Source organism: Arachis duranensis, chromosome 7 (genome assembly GCF_000817695.3).
Source record: "Arachis duranensis cultivar V14167 chromosome 7, aradu.V14167.gnm2.J7QH, whole genome shotgun sequence".
NCBI classification, from domain to species: Eukaryota; Viridiplantae; Streptophyta; class Magnoliopsida; order Fabales; family Fabaceae; genus Arachis; species Arachis duranensis.
The window spans coordinates 35,866,338-35,874,593 of NC_029778.3; positions in this window are offsets into that span (position 1 = coordinate 35,866,338).

Genomic DNA, 8,256 nt, shown 5'->3' on the forward strand with positions numbered 1-8,256 from the left:
AATCGTCTTCATTTTGATTGTAATCACTTGATGATTCTTCTGAGGGAGTAGGATCGTCTTTGTGTTTTTGTCTTCATCGATCATCTGCATGATTTGTTGAAGGTGTCTTGCTAAGGTTTCTTTTGATTGGGCTCCTGCAAGGGTTGCTGCAATTTGGGCTTTCTGGTTGAGGAATACTGATTCTTCATGGTCGAATGGTTTGGTGAACTTGGGGTGCTCTTTGAACCAATTTCGAACTTTTTCTGGATGAGCCATGGCGGCATCAAACTGAGACCACCATTTTACAGAGGCGTTTCTTTGAAGCATAGGTGGTGCTTTTGGATGTTCTTGTTTGCCGTACCTGTACTGCCATGAGAATACCCAGGCCAGGGAAAAAACAGAGAAAAATTGAAGATCTACAGGAATGCTTGTTTCCTGTTGGTCAAATTTTTTGGTGAAAATTTTGAACCCCTTATCGGCAGGTGGGGGCAAGATTTCTGGTAGAGGACCAAAGTAATCCCACCATTGGGAGAACCAATTTGGGAATTGATAATTGGTATTTTTCTTGAAATAAATGAGCCAAGAATGTCTGTTCTGATTATTTTGTAACCAAAATACTCTTGTCCAGGCATCCACATAATCCCAATAAGAATATCCTATTGGGTCATAAGGATTAGAGAATTTTTTAGTATTGTTTGGATTTTTACCAAATTGATTAGGGGTGAGTACTTTTAGAATTTGAATGGTTGAATGAGTTATGTTGGTGGCATCTTTAGGATCTTTGTAATGTTTTATTGAGACTGAATCTGAATCCACTAATATGAATTCATAAAACTGTCTGGTTTTGTTCAAGGTTGTTGGTCTAAAATGGAATCCTGGTGGAAAGACTTTAGGAATATCTTTAAAAGGCGATTTTTCCCAAAAATCGGGTTCCATTAGAAGGACAGATGAGAACTTGTTTTTTGAAATGTATGTGGATGGTTGTTTTAATTGAGTGTTGACAGGCTGGGTTTGGTGTGATTGAGGTGGTATTGTTTGGGCAATTGTTTTTCCTTTTGGATCATTGCAAATGGTTTTTTGAGTTGCCATTTGTGAAATAAGTTTGGTGAGGTCTATTTTATCTTCATCTGAGCTGTCACATATGTCAGCCCAAGATTTTTTATGGAGCTTTGTAAGGCCTACATCTTGTAAGGCCAACAAGGTTTGGATTGGGAAGGCATAATCTGCCTTTGTTTGTTTGGCTGTTTGACTACTTGGGGGTTGAGTAGATAACTCAACTACATTTTTTGTGATCTGAGTAGATGACCCAGTCGGCTCTTGGGTTATAGGGAAAGGTTGTTGGGTAGATGACCCAGTTGGGGTACTTGACCCAGATTTTTTAGTCGGCCCAGGAAGGGCTAGGCGAATACCTCTGCCTCTTACCGAGGCTAATGTTGCCTTTTTAGGCATCTTTCCCTTGGTTATCTCCCTGCAAATATTCACGTGTGAGAAAGTCAGGGAGAGAGTTTGAGTTACCCTTGATATGCTCAATGTCGAAATCAAAGACACTTAAAATTGCTTGCCATCTGGCAAAAATTTGTTTTGATGCAAGATTTTTTACATCATTTTGTAACACATCTTTAGCTGATTTGCAATCAACTCGGACTAAAATTTTATGATTGAGTAAGTCGGATTGGAATTTTGTGATGCATAAAACAATGGCTAAAATTTCTTTTTTGATTGTGGAATATTTTTGTTGAGTAAAATTCCAGTGTTTGGATGTAAATGCAATGATACATTCTTTATCATGCAGTTTTTGTTTTAGGAACCTCTGGAGCTGAGGTTTATCGAGGATATAATCTGGAAACTTTTCTGCAAACAAAATTGATCTTTCAATAGGAGTTATTGTTCCTTGGAAAATTATGTGACCAAGAAATCGGATTTTTGTTTGAAAAAGAACAATTTTTGGTTTAGAAACAGCAAGTCCATTTTTTTGGATGATGTACATAAGAGTTTTAACATGTTTGAAATGTTCATCCAGAGTCTGGGAAAAAATTAAGACATCATCAATATAAACGATTGCAAAGTTTGAGTATGGGTTGAAAATATCATTCATGATTTTCTGAAATTCGGAAGGGGCATTTTTCAGACCAAAAGGCATTACATTCCATTCATATTGCCCGAATAGAACTGTAAAAGCTGTTTTATATCGGTCTGATTTAGTGATTTGGATTTGCCAAAAACCTGACTTCATATCAAATTTTGAAAAAATATTTGCTGAGTTTAACCTATTAAGCAAATCCTTTTTGTTTGGGATGGGATAATGAATCCACTGTAAAGCTTGATTCAAAGGTTTGTAATTGATAACAAGCCTGTGAGTTTCTCTTTCTATCTCAGCTTGTTTATTAACATAAAAAGTAGAGCAAGACCAAGGACTTTTGCTAGGACGGATTAATCTTTTATCCAAAAGATCTTTAATTTCTTGTTGACAATGCTGCAAAAGCTGCTCATTCATTTGAATGGGACGGGCTTTTGTAGGGATTTTTGATTCTTTGAAATCCTTTTCATATGGAAGATCAACAATGTGTTCTTTCCTATCCCAGAAGGCATGAGGCAAATAAGAACAAATAGATTTTTCAATCTGATTTAAAAGATTTTTTATTTTTTCTTGAATCTTTGGTTGAGAAAGGTGTGATTCAAGGGTTTTGAAAGAGATTTCTTCTTTTAGAAAACAAATCTGTTTGGTTTTTGATTCAATTAGATTTAGGGATCTTTGCTTTGGTGAGTCTAGGAACTCAAAGAAAGTTACTTGTCCTCCTACAAAAGAGGTAAGTCCAGGAAAATCTGCCAGATATGGAAACAATAGATTTATGAAAGGTGTCCCTAAAACTACATCATTTTTTATATCTTTTGCTATGATGAAATCGGTGGGAATTCTGATATTTCCCTTTTCAATAAAGACATTGGTTATTTTAAAATTGATACTTAGCCTTTCACCCGTTATTGAGCTAAGGCGTTCAGTAGTTTTTTTGAAATATTTTGTGGGGACCAGACCTTCCTTAATACAGTTTGAATCTGCACCTGTATCAAAGAGTGCAATGGTGTCAAAGATAAAATCTTTAACGACAATTCGGACAGTAACACGATGTTTCATGAAGGAGAATACATTTATTATTCTCAAAATTTCTTTTACCTCATTGTCGTTAGAAATTTTATTTTCTTGTTCCTTAGAGCACTCAGTTTGGTTTAAAAGAGAACCAAGATCCTCATCACCTGATTCTTCTTCTTGTACCAATTGTGAGAGAATGAGATGATGATCGTTTTGGTTTCTTTTGATTTCCTGGATTTCTCTCTTAAGGTTGTTAACCTCATTTTGGAGCTCCTGAATGGTTACGGGACGAATAACTTGTTTTTCTAATTTTTTGAAAATGGGTTTTTAACTCTTTGGGCCCCTGCAAGGGCTGCTGCAATTCGGAATATACATATTATCATTAAACTTTCTCTGAAATTCATGGATCTGGGATTTTACTGTTCATGTTCTTATTTACTGTTGTTCATGTTCTTATTTACTGTTCATTTTGTACATAAGAAATAATAATTTAAATCTGGAAGTACAGGCCGTTTAATCTTATCACTCAAAGGGGCTGTAGCAGTAAGACCCTGGAATTCGGGCAGTAAGGCTAACTTGATGATGTCCTTAAAAGTGATAATGGTCCAAACGTAAGAACTCCTGGTGGCTATAGATTTAAAGGATTATTATTATTATAAAAAAAAGAGTTAAAAACCCAGATTCAAAAATTTGAGTGATAGTTAGTGATAATATATATGTTCTCTCTGAACCAAAGGAGGGCCATGATATCAGATTTTATGTAATCATGTCTAAACTCTTTCGCTCTCTCTCTAGACGCCTTTCCTTTTCTTCACCATCCTCTTCTTCCTCCTCTCCGATCCATTCTTCTTCCAATCCCCTTACTGAGAAAGTTACTCGTCCTGAGGAACTTTCCCCCAAACACAATATCTTTGAAGAAGAAGTTTGCTTCGAAGATATCAATCAAGCCATTGACAATTGGGAAATACCCAAATCCCACAAGATGAGTTATATGTCCCTGATGATAACAAGAGAAAATCTGGTTATATCATCAAAACCGCTGAAAATAATATTCCTCTAGGACCCGATTCCGGTGAGGAATTCCATCTTCTGACTAAACAATCAGTTAGAGAACATGCCCGTCACTACAGTTATCTTCACATAGGGTGTGTCCAAGTTGCAGTCAAACCACTCATCCGAGAAGGTTTGAATGCCTCTATCCTCATGTATCTTAGAGACATTAGACACAATGACTTCCAAGATTCCTTAATCGGAACAGTTGAAACAAGTCTAGGACATGGTCCAGTTTACTTCAACTGTTTCCCAAACAAGACGGTCAGCCTGTTAGACCTTAACATTCTTGACTCTCTTTTCCTAAACATTCGAATTCATGGTCTTAACATGAAAGAAGGTTCCATTCTAGCCGCTTTAATCTATAGGATTCAATACAAGGTCATGAACACTTGTAACTCTAGAGTCCTTCTTAAGTCCCAAGATCATGAAACCACTTTGTTTGTCATAGACATGACAAAGGCCAACGTCATGATCCCAAGGCTCATAAGATGGGATGAAATTGACCTCCCTCAATCATGGTCAATTGACCGAGCCATTCCAACGCAACCTAGACAAGCACCTCTTTTACGTGAAGTAAAACAAGATGAATCAGGGAAAGTAGAGATTTTCTTTGATAGACGAAACTCTTTTTCTTCTAGATCTGAAGTAGGAACATCTAATGATTTTGCTTCAGCAAGAAGATCTTTTTCAGTAACTTTCCAATCTCAGTTTTCAAAAATGTCGAGACCAGCCAATTCTGAAATACATATTTCCGGATTACAAAACAATTCAAGCATCTCTCAAGGTGTTTACCAAGAGGATGATGGTGATGTAGAATTCGAAGTTGAATCTTCTATTCCATCCCATCAATCTCCAACATATTCTTCTTTGAATGGTAAATGAATAACACGGAATTTGTTATAAACAGAGAAGCCTTACGTAAAAACCTTAACTCTGAAGAGTATGACCTCCAAAGAGAATGGTATTTACGTACTTATACAGCTTCTCAAATCTCATCATTCAAAGAAAAATATTACAAATTTTTAAATGATGTTAGAATGCATATTCCTTTTTTTGAATGGTTTCATGCTTATTCCATAAAAAACAACATTGAGTATCCTTTTAAAACTAAACAAACTTCATTTTCAGCAAATGTTATTTCAACTTGGAAAGTCAAAGATGGGAACTTAGTCAGATCTGAGTTTCCTCCAAAAGGAGCTTTTATTATTTCAAATACGGAAGGACATAATCTTGTTATGGCCTCTCCCTTTAAAATAAAGAATGTGGATGAAGCTGTCGTCCTTAAAGATATTAAAAATCTCATTGAACAATCAAATTATACCAACATATTTTTACAATGCTTGGGTGACAACCTTTCATCTTCAGGATCTACTTTCTCCTTGAAAAATGTTTCTGAAGCATCTACTTCTAAAAGTATTGAGAAACCTCTTTTTAAATCTTTCAAAATAAGTAGCAAGGCTAAGCAAGGTCTTAAAACCTCCATTTTAAAACAACAATCTAGTGATTCGGAAGTTATTCAAAAGATTGACCAACTTTTGAATTGTTTTACTACTATCCCTGAAACTCCTACAAACTCTGGTGAATCTACTTCTCGTATTCAAACACGCTCATCTAAAGCTATTAATGCCCTCGGCCTTGAGTCCAATGAATCTTGCTCTGAGCAAAGTGATGATTCTGGTAAATCATCCCTCAAGATCAGCCCCATTTTAACCAACTCCCTAACCAAGTGGAAGGGTTTAGCTAAACCCTCTACGTATGGTTATAATTGTGTATCCGCTCCAGATCTAGCTCTCGAAGAAAGAGAACTAGGTTTTGTTAGCTTAGATGGCAAAACGGAATATAATATCATGAGTATGCTCCAGCATATGACAATGGTGGGCACAACCTATCAAGCAGCCCATGACACCTCTGAAGAAGCTATAGCCAATGTTATTGTTTCTGGGTTTAGTCGCCAACTGAAGGGATGGTGGGAAACTACCTTTCCAATAACCAAAAATACTCAATCTTTTCTGCCATAAAAGTCAACGACCAGAATGAACCCATCATTAGTGATGACGGGGAACCTATCCCCGATGCTGTCAATACCTTAATTTTTACCATAGCCAGCCACTTCATTGGTGATCCATCTCTTTGGAAAGACCGTTCTGTGGAGCTGCTTTCCAATCTCAGATGCAAAACTTTGTCTGACTTTCGATGGTATAAAGATACCTTTCTTACTAGGGTTTATACCAGAGAAGACAGTCAACAACCTTTCTGGAAAGAAAAATTCCTTGCTGGACTCCCTAAATCCCTTGGAGATAAAGTAAGGGACAGAATTCGTAGCTTAACTCCAGACGGGTTAATACCCTATGATGAGTTAAGTTATGGCCAAATCATTTCTTTTATCCAAAAGGTTGCCCTAAAGATTTGTCAAGATGATAAAATCCAAAGGCAACTTGCTCGTGAGAAAACTCAAAATCGTATCGATTTGGGAACTTTCTGTGAACAATTTGGTCTTCCTGCTTGCCATCCAAGGAAATCTAAAAGACCTTCCAACCGAAAAGTTTTTAAATCTAACCCTGAAAAGAATTTCAGAAGGTTCAAAAAGGGTTTTCAAAAAACTAAAAATGAAACAGGTTTCCAAAAGAATTTCCAAAAGTATCCCCAGAAAAACCCCATTATTTGTTACACATGTAAAAAACCAGGACATGTTAGCAAATATTGTCAGTTAAAAGGAAAGATTAATAATCTGAACCTTGATCCTCATATTGAGGAACAGGTTAATAATCTTATGATTGAGAGTTCAGATGATAACTCTGGACCAGAATCTTCTGATAATAATATCAACAATATCCAAGTTGATGATGTTGAGTCATCCTCAGATTCAGATATCAAGCAAATTAATATTTTATCCAAAGATCAAGATCTCTTATTTGATGCTATCGAGGCAATTGATAATCCAGAACAAAAGAAAGACTTTCTTTTGAAACTAAAAAGATCTTTACAAAAGGAGAAAAAACCCAAAAGTTTGGTCCTTAACAACAAATATGATGTCAAACCCATTTTCAAAAAATTAGAAAAACAAGTTATTCGTCCCGTAACCATTCAGGACCTACAAAATGAGGTTAACAACCTTAAGAGAGAAATCCAGGAAATCAAAAGAAACCAAAACGATCATCATCTTATTCTCTCACAATTGGTACAAGAAGAAGAATCTGGTGATGAGGATCTTGGTTCTCTTTTAAACCAAACTGAGAGCTCTAAGGAACAAGAAAATAAAATTTCTAATGACAATGAGGTAAAAGAAATTTTGAGAATAATAAATGTATTCTCCTTCATGAAACATCGTGTTACTGTCCGAATTGTCGTTAAAGATTTTATCTTTGACACCATTGCACTCTTTGATTCAGGTGCAGATTCAAACTGTATTAAGGAAGGTCTGGTCCCCACAAAATATTTCGAAAAAACTACTGAACGCCTTAGCTCAATAACGGGTGAAAGGCTAAGTATCAATTTTAAAATAACCAATGTCTTTATTGAAAAGGGAAATATCAGAATTCCCACCGATTTCATCATAGCAAAAGGTATAAAAAATGATGTAGTTTTGGGGACACCTTTCATAAATCTATTGTTTCCGTATCTGGCAGATTTTCCTGGACTTACCTCTTTTGTAGGAGGACAAGTAACTTTCTTTGAGTTCCTAGACTCATGGTGGACGAAATTGTGATTTCTATCTTTTGAGCTTTAGCATATATTTACTCTTAGGGCACTGTTTATTCTCACAACTCCGTTCAACTAACCAGCAAGTGTACTGGGTCGTCCAAGTAATAAACCTTACGTGAGTAAGGGTCGAATCCACAGAGATTGTTGGTATGAAGCAAGCTATGGTCACCTTGTAAATCTCAGTCAGGCAGATTAAATTGGTTTATGATTTTTTTGGAATAATTAATAATAAAAAGGAATAGTAAAAAGGATAGGAGACTTATGCAGATTCATTGGTAGGAATTTCAGATAAGCGGATGGAGATGCTGTAGAGCCCAGGGACGCCTGCTCTCCTACTGCTCCTATTCAATCCTTCTTACTCCTTTCCATGGCAAGCTTTGTATAGGGGTTCACCATCAACTGTGGCTACTTTCTTCCTCTCGGGGAAATACCCT